This window comes from Pelobates fuscus, chromosome 7 (genome assembly GCF_036172605.1).
Source record: "Pelobates fuscus isolate aPelFus1 chromosome 7, aPelFus1.pri, whole genome shotgun sequence".
Taxonomy (NCBI): domain Eukaryota; kingdom Metazoa; phylum Chordata; class Amphibia; order Anura; family Pelobatidae; genus Pelobates; species Pelobates fuscus.
In genome coordinates, this window is record NC_086323.1 from 122,999,704 (window position 1) to 123,019,356 (window position 19,653).

Sequence of the window (19,653 nt, forward strand, 5' to 3'; positions counted from 1 at the left end):
TATCAGATTCCATCTTGCCCTGTTTAACCCCTTAAGGACCAAACTTCTGGAATAAAAGGGAATCATGACATGTCACACATGTCATGTGTCCTTAAGGGGTTAAACCCCCTTCTGACCTCACTTCCTTGCCCTGTCGTGGTTTATGTTAGCCCGAGAATGCGTTCTGATTGGTTTCTAACTTCGGCTTGTTATTTGGTTATTCTCGTTTCTATCTCCCTTGACCCTTGGCTCCGTTTCTCGCTTGCTCGTACCGCTCTAATCCTGACCTTGGCTTGTCTGACTATTCTTCTCATATATATATATATATATATATATATATATATATATATATATATATGTGTGTATGTGTATGTGTATGTGTATATATGTGTGTATGTGTATGTGTATGTGTATGTGTATGTGTATATGTATATATGTTAAGTCCGGCCACTCTAAGGCCCGGTAAATACGTCTAACTGTGCTTGCCTTCATTGTCCTTTGGTTTGCATGCTGGGGAGTATTAACCTTGACATTACGACAGGGCCATGGACCCTGCAAACCTAGAACAACAAATGGCAGGATGTGAAAATAGAATGGAGGGGTTATACCGTGGAATGGATCAGTTTGCACAAGTCTTGCAAACTATCCTCTCTAGAACTACATAGTTACATAGTTACATAGTTACATAGCTGAAAAGAGACTTGCGTCCATCAAGTTCAGCCTTCCTCACATATTCTTTTGCTGTTGATCCAAAAGAAGGCAAAAAACCCAGTCTGAAGCGCTTCCAATTTTGCAACAAACTAGGAAAAAATTCCTTCTTGACCCCAAAATAGCAGTCAGATGTCTCCTTGGATCAAGCAGCTATTACCCCACTAATTAGAAATTGTATCCCTGTATGTTATGTTTTTGCAAGTATTTATCCAATTGCAACTAAAACATCTGTATAGACTCTGACAAAACCACCTCTTCCGGCAATGAATTCCATATCCTTATTGCTCTTACTGTAAGAAAACCTGTTCTTTGCCTTAGATGAAATCTCCTTTCTTCAAGCCTAAATGTGTGACCTTGTGTCCTATGTATAGCCCTGTTTATGAATAGATTTCCAGATAATGGTTTGTACTGGCCCGAATATATTTATATAATGTTATCATATCCCCTCTAAGGCGCCGTTTTTCCAAACTGAAGAGATTTAAATTTTTTTTTTTTTACCTTTCTTCATAACTTAAATGCTCCATTTCTTTTATCAATTTTGTAGCTCGTCTCTGCACTTTTTCTAGTGCCATGATATCCTTCTTTAGAACAGGTGCCCAAAATTGCACAGCATATTCAAGGTGTGGTCTTACCAGCGATTTATAAAGAGGCAAAATTATATTTTCATCTCGAGAATTTATGCCCCTATTTATACATGACAAAACCTTACTGGCCTTAGCAACGGCAGATTGACATTGCATATTGCTACCCAATTTGTCTATAACAATTCCCAAATCCTTCTCGTGTGTGGTTATCCCTAGTTTACTACCATTTAGGGTGTAAATTGCTTGTGCATTCTTAACCCCAAAGTGCATAACTTTGCATTTTTCTACGTTAAATTTCATCTGCCATTTTAGTGCCCAGTCCCCCAATCTATCCAAATCCCTCTGAAGCAAGGCAATATCCTGCTCACATTTTATTACTTTACAAAGTTTTGTGTCATCTGCAAACACTGATACATGGCTTTCAATGCCCATTTCAAGATCATTTATAAATATGTTAAATAGAAGCGGTCCCAAAACAGAACCCTGAGGGACACCACTTACCACTTTTGTCCAGCTTGAAAATTTACCATTTATGACAACTCGCTGTACTCTATCCTTAAGCCAATGTTCTACCCAAGAACAAGAATATTCATCTAGACCAATTTCTTTTAGTTTGAAGACTAACCTATTGTGAGGAACCCTATCAAATGCCTTGGCAAAATCCAAGTAGATCACATCCACTGCAACACACTGATCTATATTTCTACTTACTTCTTCGTAGAATGCAATTAGGTTAGTTTGACATGACCTATGTTTCATAAAACCATGCTGATTATTGCTAATAACACAGTTCTTCTCAATGAATTCCTGAATATTATCCCTTAATAGCAGTTCAAGACAATAGTTCTCAAGGTGCTGTCTCTCTACCCCCTACGTCTCATTCCACTACATCCATTTGCCTAACTCCCCCACCTCGTTACTCTGGGGAACCATTGTTATGCAGGGGATTTTTTAACCAGGTGGTAGTACATTTTGAAGTGGCTCCTGATTCATTCCCTACTGATAGGTCCAATATAGCGTTCATTATGAACCTATTAGAAAGCAAGGCTCTAGCTTGGATAAACCCCTTGTGGGAGAATGATGATATGGTTGTATTTAATCTTGAACTGTTCCTCAGAACTTTTCGTAATGTGTTCAATCCTCCAGGTAGAAAGAGGCTAGCAGCCAGAGCACTGTTAAAAATCAAACAAGGTTCTAGATCAGTAGCCGACTATGCTATCGAATTTCGTGCATTGGCTTCTGAAGTGACTTGGAATAACAGTGCCCTGACAGCTGTGTTTTTTTTCTTGTTTTTTTTTAGAATTTATTTATTGGTATTTTTAAAATATATTGTACATACATGAAAAACATACAACGAGCAGTACAGTGTATACATATACGATTGCAAAGAAGCATATATAATCTTACATATCATGTTTATCATCAACAGTATTGAGCAACGAGATATACTTCAAGCATGCTGTCTTCAATAGAGGATAAAGTGTCGGAAACTAAATATCCTTCACTTCCAACTCTACTCTCGTACACATAATAAACAGATAAATAGACAGACAAACAACAATGAAGTTGACATTTCTTTCTTTGTCATTCCTATTATGAATTATACCACTCCTAGTCCATATAAGATACCCCCTTTTCTAAAAACTCCTATTATTATTAAGTAGTCTTTCCTCTGTTTGATTTTCGAGGACCTTTATCCATTTATCCCATATCTCATATTGACGGATATTAATGCTTAGACTGGATGCTATACCCCTTTCCATTTTACATTGGGTTATAATGATTGCCTTAATATGCGACCATGAGTCGATTAAAGTCTTTTTCCAGTTTTTTGCTATAGACATCTTAAAAGCCATCAAAGCGTGTATTAGCAAACATTTCTTATCTTTAGTTAATTGCGGGAGGTTTAAATGTAAGAGCAGAGTATCTGGGGTCCAGCTATGTGTGGTATCCAGAAGATTATTTATATGACCCGTAAATTGATCCCACGCTTCCCTAATTGGAGGGCACTCCCACCATATGTGCAGTTCATTCGCCCCCTCCTTGCCACATCTCCAGCAACTAGAGATCACTTCCTTAGAGAATTTCTGGATCTTATTTGGGGTCATATACCATCGATTTAGAAGCTTGTAATGAGCTTCCCTGATATTTAAACAGTGTACCATAGAGTACACTGTTTGAAGAGCCCTATTCCATTCCTTTAAATCGATTTCTATTGATAAATCTCTTTCCCATTTGATTTTAGCTAGGGGCTGAACATGTCCTTTTATACTTTTCATAATCTCAACGCATCTGGTTAATATTTTTGTATCTTTCTCTGAGTCCATTAGTTCATTTAATTTAGCTATTGAGGGTGACTTCGATATACTACCTAGGGAACTTTGTAGAAAACTTTTGATACTAATAAAGTTAAAAGTCTGTGAATATGAAACACCAAAGATTCTCCGTATCTCAGGAAAGGAGGTAATCCTACTATCTTCTAATATATCCGCTACTTTTTTGATCCCATTTCCAATCCATTCTGACGTATCTAGATTTTCCATCCAGCACTCCAAGCTTTTAAAAGGCAGAGCGGGTAATATTTTATTTCTTAGTTCTAATTTATTTTTAAAATAAGTCCAGAACTTTACAAGGGGTTTTGTTATCAGATTATCGGTAGAACACCCTATATTTCTATTTCCCCTTTTGTTTCTTATAGGCTACCTGACAGCTGTGTTTTTTGAGGGTCTTACTGAGTCCTTACAGGATGAAGTGGCAGCTATGGATTTACCAGAACTCCTAGAAGACCTTATACAATACATGTCAGAGATTGAAATAAGGGTTAGACTGAAGCACCTTCATTTAGATAGACAAAGGAGGGCAATAGGAAGAATCACTCCTCCTGGATTACTCGCTTTACCAGCCCCTGACTCTGATTCTGAATCCATGCAACTAGGGAACACCAGACTCTGTGAGGCTGAGAAGTCTTACAGAAGAAGGGAAGGGTTGTGTCTGTATTGCGGTAGTAAGGGACACTTACGTAAAACAATTGCCCATCACGTCCAGAAAACTCTGCCACCTAAGTTCGTTCAGGGGACCGGCTTTGGGTGTAATGTCTCTGTCCCCTAAAACAAATTCATACAGGTGTACTATACCTGTAACCCTCTTCTGGGAAAGAGTTAGTTATCTACCTATGGCCCTCATCGACTCTGGATCTGCCGACAACTTTATCGACCAGACCTTTGCTACATCTCTTTCTCTTTCTTTGGAGGAGAAAGAAACACCCTTGGCCATTGAGGCCATAGATGGTAGACCATTAACAGTCCCCTATGTTACGCATCAAACTAAGACTGTTATTATATTAGTAGGTGCTAACCATCAAGATAAGTTGTCTTTCCAGGTAATTTCTTCTCCCTTTTGCCCTTTGGTTCTTGGTTTTCCATGGTAAAAAAACATAACCCTGTTATTGACTGGAGAGAGATTCAAATTCTGTCTTGGAGTCCTTCTTGTAACCTTACGTGTTTAAATCAAATTAAAACCCTTTGTTTTCTTAATGTTCCTTCCTGCGGCTCCTCCACTTTCCACTAAAGTTCCGCCTCAATACCAAGATCTGGTGAAGGTATTTGATGAAGTACAGACAGATTGTTTCCCTCCACATAGGCCCAACGATTGTGCCATCAAACTCCTCCCTGGTACCATGCCCCCTAAGGGGAGAGTCTACCCTCTTTCTCAAAAAGAAAATAAGGTTATGGAGGAATACGTACAATAATCCCTAAGTAAGGGGTTCATCAGACGTTCCTCTTCCCCTGCAGGGGCTGGTTTCTTTTTTTGTTGCCAAAAAGGAGGGGGATTTACGTCCTTGCTTAGATTATAGGGGTTTGAATAAAATTACACTGAAAAATGCGTACCCTATCCCTTTGATAACAGAGCTCTTTGACAGGCTTTGTGGTTCTAAGGTCTTTACTAAGCTAGACCTTAGAGGTGCTTATAATCTCGTATGCATCAAAGAGGAGACGAATGGATGACAGCATTCAATACTCGCAGTGGTCATTATGAGTACACGGTTATGCCCTTCGGCCTGTGTAACGCTCCTGCTGTCTTCCAAGACTTTATCAATGATGTTTTAAGAGATTATTTGCACACTTGCATTATTGTGTATCTTGATGATATTCTAATTAATTCTCCTGATATTCAGACACATCACCAACAAGTTAAGAACATTTTACAGACCCTTCTTGCTAACGGCTTGTATTGCAAACTTGAGAAATGCCTATTCGATCAGACCTCTATTCAATTTTTAGGGTATATAATTTCTGCTGATGGCTTTCAAGTGGACCCCTAAAAACTATCGTCTATTCTTGAATGGCCCCTACCCATTCGATTGAAGTCCATACAGAGATTCATTGGGTTCGCTAACTACTATAGAAGGTCAATTAAGGGCTTTTCCCAGATTATTGCTCCTATCACCACTATGACAAAAAAGTGAGCTAATCATGTCAATTGGTCTATGGAAGCTAAGGCTTCCTTCACTCTCTTGAAAAAATCTTTTGCTTCAGCTCCTGTTCTGGTACATCCAGACCCCTCTAAATCCTTCATCCTTGAGGTTGATGCCTCCGAGACCGGTGTGGGAGCCATCCTTTCCCAGAGGGCGTCTCCAACCACTCTGTTGCATCCTTGTGGATTCTTTTCTCGTAAGCTGACACCTGCAGAAAAGAATTACGATATAGGTTATAGAGAGTTATTAGCCATAATACTAGCTCTCAAAGAATGGCATCACTTACTTGAGGGATCTCCACTTCCTGTCATGATTCTCACCGATCAAAAAAATTTGTCCTATTTGAGTGATGCTAAAAGACTTTCCTCCAGACAAGCTCGATGGGCTCTTTTCCTTTCCCGCTTCAACTATGTGATCTCATATAGACCGGGTGATCGTAACATCAAAGCTGATTCTCTTTCATGACAGTTTTCCACTCTTGATAAAGAGGAGGTCATGATAGAACCCATTATAGCTCAGGAGACAATCATTGCTTTGACTAGAACCAGGGTATCTTCCCCTCTTCTGCACAAAATCCAAAGGGTTCAAGCTAGGGCACCTAGTGATAAACCAGTTGAGAAATACTACGTGCCTCCCGAGCTGAGAGGGGAAGTATTTAGCCATTACCATGACAGTAAAATGGCTGGACATATGGGGGTATCAAAGACCATTGATTTGATCACATGACAGTATTGGTGGCCATTTCTCAGAAAGGAAGTGGAAGTTTACGTATCGTCTTGTAACGTTTGTTCTCAGTCTAAGTCTTCCCATCAAGTCCCATATCGTCTTCTGCATCCCCTTCCTGTGCCGTCAGTTCCTTGGTCTCAACTGTCTATGGATTTTATTGTCGAACTACCACAATCTAAGGGTTTTACGGTTATTTTAGTTTTGGTTGATCGCTTCTCTAAAATGGCGCACTTCATACCATTGAAAATGCTGCCTTCTTCTGTTGAATTAGTTAACATATTCATCAAGGAAATACTGCGCCTACACGGGATGCCAGATGTCATTGTGTCTCATATGGGTTCACAATTTATCTCTAAGTTTTGGAGGGGATTTTGCAAAGACATGGGGATTGAACTTGCATTCTCCTCAGCCTATCATCTTCACACGAATGGTGCTGCTGAAAGAACTAATTAAAGCCTTGAGCAATATCTCCATTGTTTTACGTCTCAACCCCAAGATAACTGGGCTGACCTTCTTACTTGGGCTGAATTCGCCAGGAATAATGCTAAGCACTCTGCTTCTGGTCACAGTCCCTTCTTTGTCACGTATGGTTGTCATCCGAATCTGCTTCCGGCTTCGTTTTCTCACAAGGGTTTGCCGGTTCTAGATTTGAACAATTGTCCACCATACATGACACTTGGAGAATGGTTCATGCCATCTTGGAGAAGACTGCGCTTACTCCGAAGGCGTATGCTGATAGGCACCATAGGGCGGCACCTTCTTATGTTGCTGGCGATAGGGTCTGGTTGTCTACGCGCAACTTGCGTTTGCGTGTTCCCTCTATGAAATTGGCTCCTAAATTCATCGGACCTTACAAGGTTTTGCGGAGGGTCAATCCTCTGTCCTATGCCTTGGATTTGCCCAAAAGCGTCCGTGTACCCAACGTCTTCCATACATCCCTCCTGAAACCACTTGTTTGCAATAGTCATTCCCGTTCTCAGTCTCGTCCTCCTCCTGTTTTAGTGCATGGTCAGGAGGAGTACGAGATACAACATATTGTCGACTCCCATTTCTCCCGTGGGTGGCTTCAATACCTAGTCCATTGGAGGGGTTATGGGCCCGAAGAGCACTCGTGATTTTCTGCTTCTGAAGTCCATACGCCCCGACTTCTTCGTGCATTCCATGCTTGGTTTCCTTCTCGCCCTTCTGGTGTTCCTCCAGTAGGCATTCCCGCGCCGTCCCGGTCCTGCCATCTATCCTCTCCTGCCGAGCGGTGCGGATCTCGGGCCAGCGTTGCGCGTGCACGCCTCCAGGTTCGTGCGCACGCCTGGGAACGCGTCTGAGGGCGTGTGCACGCAGGTAGCCAACACGGGTAGACGTTACTCTTGCATTTAAAGTGATGGTAGCCTATTACCACTATCAATTTATATTCTGCCTCATTTCTGTCTAAACCTATCAGATTCCACCTTGTCCTATTTAAACCCCCTTCTGACATCACTTCCTTGCCCTGCCGTGGTTTATTTTAGCCCGAGACTGCGTTCTGATTACTTGTTTTTTTCTGGTTTCTGACTTTGGCTTGTTATTTGGTTATTCCCGTTTCTGTCTCCCTTGACCCTTGGCTCTGTTTCTCGCTTGCTCGTACCTCTCTAATCCTGACCTTGGCTTGTCCGACTATTCTTCTCCTATATATACTTTCTAAGGCCCGGTAATATGTCTAACTGTGCTTGCCTTTATTGTTCACTGGTTTGCGTGCTGGGGAGTATTAACCTTGACAACAGGAAGCCAATGTAAGGACTGACAGAGGGGATTGGTGTGAGAGGAGTGACAGAAGAGGAAACAGTCTAGCTGCAGCATTCATTACAGACTGTAGCGGGACAATGCAACTTGTGGGAAGACCCATTAGGAGCAGGGCCGGTGCAAGGATTTTTGCCGCCCTAGGCAAAAGTAAAGTTTGCCGCCCCCCCCCCCATATGACATCACAATGCCCCACCCATATGATCTGCCATGTTAACTAACGCAAGTGCTGCAGTGCCGCCGTGCTTACATTAAAAGGCCTGCAGGGACAGGCTATAGACACCAGAACCACTACATTAAGCTGCAGTGGTTCTGGGGACTATAGTGTCCCTTTAATGTGAGGTAAATTAGAGATTAGTGCCATGAATAATATACTAGATCGCCTACTTACAACCAGATGAGGATGATGATGGGCTCTAGCTGCAGTCTGGCTCCACTGGTCTGGTGTAGAACAGGCTCTCTGGAGGCGGTTTGTAACTGTGGTCACAAAAATCAATGTTCTGGGAGAACGGGAAGCAGCTCCATTTTTTTAACGCCCTTTACACAGCTCAAGGTCTGGGTCCCAGGGTCCACCTTCATGTTCCACCAATGAGTTTGTTCACAGGAGGTGGAGTAGGGGATGCCCTGATATGTGTGTAAGGAATGCATTGTGTGAATCTGTGTTTGTATGTGTAAGGGCTGCAAGGTGTGTTTCTGTGTATGTACGGGATGCAGTGTGTGCATCTGTAAGGGGTGCATTGAGTGTGTGTAAGGGGTGCATTGAGTGTGTGTAAGGAATTCATTGTGTGTAAGGGTTGCATTGCTTGTGTGTGTGTGTCTCTGTGTGTAATGCATTGTGTGTTTTTCTGTGTGCAAGGGGTGCATTGTCTTTGTGTGTAAGGGGTGCATTGTGTGTGTGTGATGGATGTCAATCTCTCCCCCCTCCCTTGTCACTCTCTTCTCCCCCTCTCCCTCCCTTGTCACTCTCTTCTCCTCTGCTTGTCCCTCTTCTCCCCTCCCCACTCTCATTCTCCCTCCCAACCCCGTCAATTCCCCTCCCTGTCAATTTCTTTCCCCCCACCCTGTCAATTTCTTTCCCCCCACCCTGTCAATTTCTTTCCCCCCCACCCTGTCAATTTCTTTCCCCCCACCCTGTCAATTTCTTTCCCCTCCCTTTCAATTTATTCCCCCTCCCTTTCAATTTATTCCCCCCACCCTCCCTGTCAATTTATTCCCCCCACCCTCCCTTTCAATTTATTCCCCCCCACCCTCCCTTTCAATTTATTCCCCCCACCCTCCCTGTCAATTTATTCCCCCCCTGTCAATTTATTACCCCCCGTGTCAATTTATTACCCCCTTTCCATTTATCTCCCCACCCTCCCTGTCAATTTATTACCCCCCCCTTTCTATTTATTGCCCCCCCTCCGTTTCCATTTACCCCCCCTCCCTTTCCATTTATCCCCCCACCCTCCCCTACCTCTGTTGTAGCGTGGCCGAGCCCTGTATGGTCCTCGGGTACAGGGAGCTTTTGTTTCCTGTACCCGGCCGGACTAAAAGGAAGTGAAAACTCAGTGTGCACCTCCTGTTAGTCCGGCCGGGTACAGGAGACAGAGGCTGCCTGTACCCGCAGACCATACAGGGCTCGGCCACGCTACAGTGAGGGAGTGACAGGAGGGAGCGCTGAACGCTTCCCTCCTGTCTGCTCCTCTCCTCATGCTGCGCCCGGGCGGTGCGCCCTCATGGACGCACCAGCCCGGGCAAAGCTGCAACCGCCTGAGGCTCTCTACAGAGCACTCGGGCGGCTGCAGCATGAGGGGGGCGGCTCTCCTGGGGGCACCCCTTCCTGCCTAGTCCGCCTTACAGGTATTGCCGGCCCTGATTAGGAGAGAGTTGCAATAATCCATGCGAGAGATTGCTAGAGCATGGACAAGCTCCTTAGTAGCATCTTGCGTAAGAAACAGGCGGTTGCGGGCTATGTTTTTAAGGTGGAATCTACAGGATTTGGTAAGAGACCAGATGTGAGGCTCAAATGTGTGACCAGAATCAAGTATAACGTCAAGACAGCGCACTTGCAAGGATGGACTGATGTGGGTACCACTCACTTGAAGGGGGATCCGTATTAGGAGGAAACTTGAAGAAATTAGGAGGAGGAGAGACAAGGAGTTCAGTTTTAGAGAAATTGAGTTTCAAAAATCGGGAGGACATCCAGTCAGAGATGGAAGAAAAAGGCAAGCAGTGACACATTACAGGACAGCAGGGGAGAGGTCCGGGGAGGAGGCGTATATCTGAGTGGCATCAGTGTACAGGTGGTATTGGAATCCAAATGAGGTAATAAGTTTGCCAAGAGAGGCAGTATAAAGATAATATAGAAGGTGACCTAGTACAGAGCCTTGGGGGACTCCCAACAGAGACAGGACGAAAGGAGGAGGTATTAGAAAAGGAGACACTGAATGAGCGTTGGGAGAGATAGGAGGAAAATCAAGAGAGGACAGTGTCACAGAGGCCGAGTGATTGAAAAGTTTGAAGAAGAATATGGTCAACAGGTACTATGTGTAACTAGGGGCTGTAGTGTGAGCACGTGCTCATGTATAGGAGCCTTTGAGATTGTGTGTGTGTGTGCTGAGAGGGTCAGTAAAGCGTTAACATGTGCATCTAGGCGCTGCATTGTGAGTGTATGTGTATTGGGGTTGCATTGTGTGCTTATCAAGGAGCTGTTGTTGTTATAAATATATATATATATATGTATTAAGGCCGTTTGGTCTGTATTTGTGGGAGGGGCTTAAATTAATTCACTCCCCTATATAAGGGACACCCCTTACCTGACTCATATCGCTTGAGGTCAGCATCAGAATGACCCTCCCACCCACTCCTCATTTCAACACTTTCTCTTTTCTTTCCATTTACTTTACTTTCTTACTCCTTGGTGGGCCCTCTTTATTTACAGGCCAACCGTATCGTCGGTCTCGGCACACCACAACCGACTTGCTCCCTTTATACTATCCTACGCTTATGCTGTATCCTTACTCCATATACGGCTATTTGCCCCTTACACAAATATATATATACAGTATCTCACAAAAGTGAGAACACCCATTACATTTTTGTAAATATTTTATTATATCTTTTCATGTGCCAACACTGAAGAAATTACTCTCTGCTACAATGTAAAATAGTAAGTGTACAGCCTGTATAACAGTGTAAATTTGCTGCCCCCTCAAAATAACTCAACACACAGCCATTAATGTCTAAACTATTGGCAACAAAAGTGAGTACACCCCTAAGTGGAAATGTCCAAATTGGGCCCAAAGTGTCAATAATTTGTGTGGCCACCATTATTTTCCAGCACTGACAAAACCTTCATGGGCATGGAGTTCACCAGAGCTTCACAGGTTGCCACTGGAGTCCTCTTTCACTCCTCCATGACAACATCACGGAGACCTTGCGCTCCCCCACCTTCCATTTGAAGATGCCCCACAGATGCTTAATAGGGTTTAGGTCTGGAGACATGCTTGGCCAGCCTTTACCTTCAGCTTCTTTAGCAAGGCAGGTGGTCGTCTTGGAGGTGTTTGGGGTCGTTATCATGTTGGAATACTGCCCTGCGGCCCAGTCTCCGAAGGGAGACAATACTTTGGTATCTAACTATCGCCTGATTGATATCATTACTCCCCGCATTGTCTTAAATCTTGGAAAAAATGCATCCATACGCAACTATGTGAATATTATCAATGATCAAATTATCTGACCCCTGATCAATAAGGCTTTCTTCCAAATCACTCAACTTCGACTGCCCTCTTAAAAGTTTGCAATGACATCCAATTTGACATGGAACAAGGAGACTTAAGTGGAGCTATTTTCCTTGATTATGCCAGGGCTTTTGACAGTCATTGATTATGGAGATATAGTGTATGCACCCGCACTGCAAACCCACCTTAATCAACTCAATATGTTATATAATTTGTTCTGCCGCTTTGTACTAGAATGTAATTACTTTACCCACCACTGTGTCATGCTAAAAGAGCTAAACTGTCTATCGCTGGAATCCCAACGCGCTCTTCATCTTTCCAGCCTTATGCATAAGAGCATTTCTGGGGAGCTCCCACCCTACCTGAGTAGAATGCTCTCCCCGGCTGTTCCTTCCTACTATAACCTCAGATCCAGTACTAGCACGATATTTAGCATACCGCAATACAAAAATCAGGTGGCTCGATCCTCCTTTTCCTACAGAGCACCGCAATTATAGAATAACCTCAGGGACACAGTCAAATCTTCATTCAATCTAAAATCTTTAAGAGATCTATGGCAATATACCTCAATACAGAATGCATCTGTCATGGTTGAATATATTTATTACCTGTTATGTATTAAATTTATATGTGCGTGTATGTGTGTGTGTGTGTGTGTGTGTTGTGGCAGTGTAAGGGAACACTGCTATATTAGCCTTAGAATGGCACTTTCAGTGTTCCCTGACCAGAGGGGGTTAAAAATCAGGTTGCTCTAGTACATCAATTAGGGAGCTACATAACCCCTATGCAGAGTGAAATCACTTTCTCCTGTGAAGAGCTGGGGCGGAGACAGAGAGACTGTGAGTCAAAAAAGACTACTGAAACTGTGTGGAAACAAAAAGGTATTTTGCAAGCCTTTATTTTTATTTGTTAAACTACTACGGCTTGGGGAACCCGCATTGCTGCCGCCGTTCATCCAAAAATGCATGGGGAAATTGCCGAAAGCTAAGGCACTGTCTCTTTGTTACAACAAAAAAAGTGGGGAGTAGGTTAGCGCTAATAATATATAAAAAAGGCAGCAACCTAACAGAGGGTCACCCTCTAACCCTCTGGGATAAGGATGTACAGGTAAAAGGAGGAAAAAGGCTGCGCCAAAAATGACCTAAAAATACAGTGAAATAAGTCCCATAAAAAGTGAAAGAATAATAAAATAAAAAGTAAAAAGTGCTTATTTTAAAAAAAAATTGTCAATGTTTGTTGCACTGGTTGTACTGGTAGAGTGTTCTACTGGTAGAGTGTTCTCTCTTCTTATGATGCTTTGGATCCTCCCGTGATATGTAAAATATAAAAGGGAAAAGGACCAATTGTGCAGGTTGTGGGGTACGTAGTAGATAAAAAATAAAATGTAAAGAACTCACATTTGCATGAGCTATAACCAGCTCAAGGGGAATAGACGTTCTGCAGTATAATCCCTGCTAGTAGGATATCACGGAATTCTGGTCCACTTTGGGTCTGGTGCTGTCCAATTCTCAGGAGAAGGGAGAGAAATATATAGACAAACGATAGTGCTCTCCGAAGATAAAATGTGGTATAGATGCAAAACAAAGTAAATATACTCACAGTATAAAGTGCAGATGACACTGCACTTGAGATATGGCGTGGGTGGTATAATCCCCACCTTAGGATATATAAAATAGCCAGGAAAGGAAAAAATATAAAATAGAAGTGATAAAAATATATAATAAAAAATATGAATGGCACAAATATAAAGCCAAACGTAATTTATTATTAAAAGTATATAATAAAATCCATTAACGCGTTTCACCACTTGGGTTTTATCAAAATGGAATCCATTTTTTCCATTTTGATAAAACCCAAGTGGTGAAACGCGTTAATGGATTTTATTATATACTTTTAATAATAAATTACGTTTGGCTTTATATTTGTGCCATTCATATTTTTTATTATATATTTTTATCACTTCTATTTTATATTTTTTCCTTTCCTGGCTATTTTATATATCCTAAGGTGGGGATTATACCACCCACGCCATATCTCAAGTGCAGTGTCATCTGCACTTTATACTGTGAGTATATTTACTTTGTTTTGCATCTATACCACATTTTATCTTCGGAGAGCACTATCGTTTGTCTATATATTTCTCTCCCTTCTCCTGAGAATTGGACAGCACCAGACCCAAAGTGGACCAGAATTCCGTGATATCCTACTAGCAGGGATTATACTGCAGAACGTCTATTCCCCTTGAGCTGGTTATAGCTCATGCAAATGTGAGTTCTTTACATTTTATTTTTTATCTACTACGTACCCCACAACCTGCACAATTGGTCCTTTTCCCTTTTATATTTTACATATCACGGGAGGATCCAAAGCATCATAAGAAGAGAGAACACTCTACCAGTAGAACACTCTACCAGTACAACCAGTGCAACAAACATTGACAATTTTTTTTTAAAATAAGCACTTTTTACTTTTTATTTTATTATTCTTTCACTTTTTATGGGACTTATTTCACTGTATTTTTAGGTCATTTTTGGCGCAGCCTTTTTCCTCCTTTCTTTGTTACAACACACTGCTTTTCCAGAACGCGCAATTCAAGCCACCCTACATGGCTAAATGGGAATTAGATATGGGCAAATGTTTTTCGACAGAAATATGGAACCGTGCCCAAAAGAAAACAAAGCAGGCCACCCGTAGTCTCACCCACTGGGAATCTTATTGCAAATTAATTATGCGCTGGTACTTGGTTCCCACCAAGCTAGCTCATATCTACCCAGGGACAAAAAATGTGTGTCGGAGATGCCTGAATCAGGAAGGTATCTACCACATCTTCTGGACATGCCCACAAATCACCACAATGTGGCGCGACATAGCGTCGCTTCTATGCAATAATCTAGGGATCGAGATACAAACGAGCCCTGAATGCTTTTTGCTCCACATCTTCACGGACACCCTCCCTGATGATGAACTATATTTAGCGATCCACTGCCTGATAGCAGCCAAAACCGCAATAGCCCATAAATGGAAATCTACACAAGCGCCCACTTTGCCAGAGATTCTGAGTAGGCTAGATTCAACCTACACATATGAATGCATGGCAAGCCGACTAATAGATAACCAAGCCAAACATGCGACACGCTGGCATAGATGGGTGGAATATAGACAAGGAGAAACACGAAATTGAAAAATAAAAAAAAACAGTAATAATAGTAAATAACACCCACACACAATAACCACCAGCATTTAGCAACATTAATAGGGCACAAGGCTATTAAGGCTATTAACAACTCCATGGATGACGTAGAGGTTACAAGCTTGAAAGATGCTGCTACCCCCTTCACCCCCTCTCCCTCATCTCCCCTAATACCTAGTTAGGACTGAATGCATTGCGGTTAACGCATACAACGTTATATGGGTATTAACAAATAAAAATGTCATATGTCTCGATTTAAGTATCTGTTTAAGGGAGACATGTCTAACTTCTTCAGACATGTGGTAACTTGACTTTTCTATGTTCACCCCCTTCATATGTAGTCAGAATAATTATTCATTTTATTACTAACTTGTCATGCTAACCAAACAAATGTACCTATAATTGTAATTATGTAAATCTGTTTGAATTTACCTCTGTACAAAAATCGATGCGATATATATCGTTGTCCCCCCTTCCCTTTCCCTTTTTCTTTTCTGTACCCCCTCCGCCATCGCGGATGTTATGTATTTCTCATGTATGAAAATTGACAAATAAAAAATATGCATGACAAGTTAGTAATAAAATGTATAATTATTCTGACTACATATGAAGGGGGTGAACATAGAAAAGTCAAGTTACCACATGTCTGAAGAAGTTAGACATGTCTCCCTTAAACAGATACTTAATCAACAGCTAGAGACAATGACACACATAGGTCTGTAGAAAATAGTACTGGTAATATATAGTTATTGAAAAATAATGTAACATTAGATATTGCTTTGGGATTACTGTTACTATTAGTATAGATAGTACCACACATAGGACTCTTTTATAGAGTAAAAAGATAAAATATTTAATTGTATCATGGGAAGCCAATCATCTGTTCTAAAGAGGGGCCTCTGCAAGGTGTTGGCCATCTGGGGTACATGGTATCTGTGCAAGTCAGGTCCCAAGATTATTCCCTGCAAATCGGGCACCTAACCGAAAGCATACTGTATATGATATTCTATTTGTCTACAAGCAGATAAGCAGTGCAAATACAAGATTAGATGTTTTTTTTTTTTGTCTTTGTAAATATTTACTAGGGGAAATGTGTGCAACCTGAGAAAAATAATCTTTTTGATAACCAACTGTTGTAATAAGTTACATTTTAGATTTCAGCAGAATGGTTCTAAAAAAAAAACCCAAATACAAATGTATTAACCAACAATTATCACTATTCTTTATTTCCTAGATATCGCGTGTTCACCACCACCTGAAATTGAAAATGGAGTGCTTACCGGTAATAAAAAGAATCAATATGCATCTGGTGATAAAGTGCGATATAGATGCTACAATGGATATGCTTTTGAGAAAAAAACAAATGATAAATCTGAAGCAATTTGTGAAGAGACACAATGGAAATCTATACCTGTTTGTCGACGTAGGTGTCTGCAATAGATAAATATCTCAGTTAAAGTTTTGTAAACTAGAAGAATTTTTTTTTTTTTTTTTTAATGAAAAAATATGTAAACCGGACCCCCCTTTTCTCATCAGCATACTACTTTATATACTTGATATCCTACATAAGGGTAACCAAGTAGGCAGCAATGTATTAAATACAGCTGAACTATTAAAATGAAAGAGCTTGTTCTTATCATTCAGTTGTTTATAAAATTTCTCTCTAATTTGGTAATTCCAGATAAGGATACCAAATTAGGCTTATTACAGTTATATACTAAGCAGCTGCCAAAGCTATTTTCTTAATTTTGCTTTCAGTTGCTTAATAGACAAGTCCCTAATTTGGTACACTTAATTATGGCAATTTGGTCTAAAGATACAAAGTTAGGGAGCTATCTATTGTACAGCCAACTGATCAAAATTAAGAAAAAGCCCTGTAGCGGAGTAGCAGTATAATCTACGGTATCTCCTCTGGTAGTCAGTATAAAGACGGTAAAACACAGGCAGCGTAATAATAATCCCTCTTCCCCAAGGACTAGACGACACATAGTCTGGGAGCCAACTGTCCTTTTTTTAAATCATAGGTCACAGCATTTATGCGGTTACAAATGCAAGGGGTTTCTCAAGTCACACTGCAGGGCCTGTACAGCAGTGGACTACATGAAGGACTGAGCTCACAAGCTGATTTCCCATCAGACACTGCTGTACTAGAGCGATAAGCACCCAAGAATGTATTGTCAATGAGATTATCTCCTAGTACAGCAAAATACAGTTTGTACATTACAATCCATAACTGACACAATATTACTGCTATGTAGCTAACAGACCCCTTTTTACATAGCTGGGATATACAATTACATTCTGTAAGTGGCTAGGTTTGCCACACTCTCCGTACAGCAAAATATACAGTTTTACATAAAAATACATAACTGATATAAAATTCAGACGAATGCCACATACTGCATATAAAACGAGCATAGAAACAGTTACAGTTACAGTCACTCTAATTTTCCAGAAGTGGCTAGGTTTGCCACAAGCCCCTTTTCTTATTTTGCTTTTACAGTTGCTTAGTAGATAGCTCTCTAATCTGCTATTCTTATGAAAATAAATGGACCAAAAATATGTTTGACTTCGTTCCAAATTCATTTGTTTTAAGTTTGTTTCATTTTTTTTTAAACTTCTAGACTGTCAAATTAGTTCAAATCAAAACTTTATTCAAAACTATGTGCCCTATACAGAAACAAATCCTGCCTAAGCCCCATGGTAAGAAAACAGATTGTACAATAAATGCTAATGCTCATTGTCATTGAACATAGGGATGTAGTTTATGCACTGGCGCCGCAAACCCACCTTCATAAACGTACTGTGTTGTATAACTCATTCTGATGCGTTGTGCTACAATGTAATTACATGACCCACCATTGTGACATTCTAAAAGAGCTAAACTAGCTTTCGCTGGAATCGAAATGCGCCCTCCATCTTTCCAACCTTGTATTTAAGAGCTTTTTTGGGAAGCTCCCACCCTACCTGAGTAGAATGCTCTCCACCGCCATTTCCGCCTCCTATATACTCTGACCCAGTACCTGAACTTTAGTATACCACATTACAAAAAGAAAGTAGCGCAATCCTCATCCTCCTACAGAGCAACACAATTATAGAATAACCTCAAAGACACACTCAAATCTTTCTACAGTCTAAAATCCTGTAAGAGATCCCTGTCAACATGGGACTGAGTCAACAATATGACAATATTGCCGATTGTAAGCTTAAAGTAAGATGGTCAAGGAGACCTATGGAATTGCAAGAGCTGGCTCTGACCATTTCCCCACTGTGTTTACGGTATTTGCATACTCCTTGTATTATGCAAACAAGTGTCATGACTGTAAATGTAGAAAAAGCTGTGTGCTCAGACAATAAATCAGTTAATTGGAGTTCACTTTTACATGAAGAAGAAACTATCTAGTCTCTTTCTTTGTTGTAACTATCTACAGTCTGCTATAGTGCGATCACTCATAGGAGAATCACTAGTGGTTTTGTCACGGTAATATACCCCAACACGCAGGAATAGTTCAGATAGTCAAGAGACAAGAAAACAGGATTCGTCTTACCGGACCTTAGAATGGCCGGACTTAGACGAGTACAAGAAAAGACAGAGTACAGAACAAGCCGAGGTCAAGGGAACGGAGAGACAGCGTAAAGTAGAACAAGCCAGGGACTGGTACACAGGAGAGCAAACCGGCGGAGATACAAGCAAGGATAAAGAGAAAGCGGAGTCAGGAACAAAGCCAAGGTCAAGCACCAAAAAACCAACTGAACGATACAAGCACTAAAAGGAAATGAACAGAAACCACGATAGGGCAAGGTACAAAGGAAACAGGTGAGTATAAATACCCTAGTGTTCACTTTGATTGGCCCCTGTCATATCCACGCCCCCAAAACGTGAGTGTATGGGGAACGTGGCATGACAGGGGCCAATGGGAGACAGATTCTAATTTTGTCTCCCACTGTCCCTTTAAGAGCGCGCCCGAGACACACGGCGCGCTCTTAGTGTCAGGCGGGACACGTGACCGCTTCTCGCAGTCACTGCCCGCCTTCCTGAACACGTCGGACGAGCCGCGCGCGGCTCGTGCAGGAGCAGGACCGCGCGCGGCAAGAAGAGAGGACCCGGGCCGGACCCTGGAGAGGGTAAGTACTGCTACAGTACCCCCCCCTGAAGACACGCCCACCGGGCGGGGAGGAGCAGGCTTAGCAGGAAAGCGAGAGTGGAAAGAACGCACAAGGCGAGGAGCGTGAACGGCGTCAACGGAAATCCAACTGCGTTCCTCAGGCCCATAGCCCTTCCAATGTACCAGATATTGGAGGCGACCCCGAAGAAAACGAGAGTCGAGTATAGCAGCCACTTTAAATTCCTCATGGCCTTCCACAGAAACTGGAGGGGGAGGAGGAACATGCCGGGTATAACGGTTGCACAGGAGGGGTTTTAACAAGGAGGTATGAAATACATTAGGAATGCGTTGATTCCTAGGAAGATCCAAGGCATACGAAACAGGATTA

At 41.7% G+C, this 19,653-nt stretch overlaps 1 protein-coding gene across 1 annotated transcript in view; it reads left to right on the top strand.

Annotated features, from left to right (window-relative positions):
* LOC134568169 (coagulation factor XIII B chain-like) overlaps positions 1-19,653 on the top strand; it is a 150,864-nt gene that overhangs the window by 13,560 nt on the left and 117,651 nt on the right. Inside the window, exon 3 of the mRNA XM_063426526.1 lies at positions 16,394-16,582. The gene's annotated coding sequence lies outside the window, so the exon portion shown is untranslated. The remainder of the gene's footprint in view (positions 1-16,393; positions 16,583-19,653) is intronic.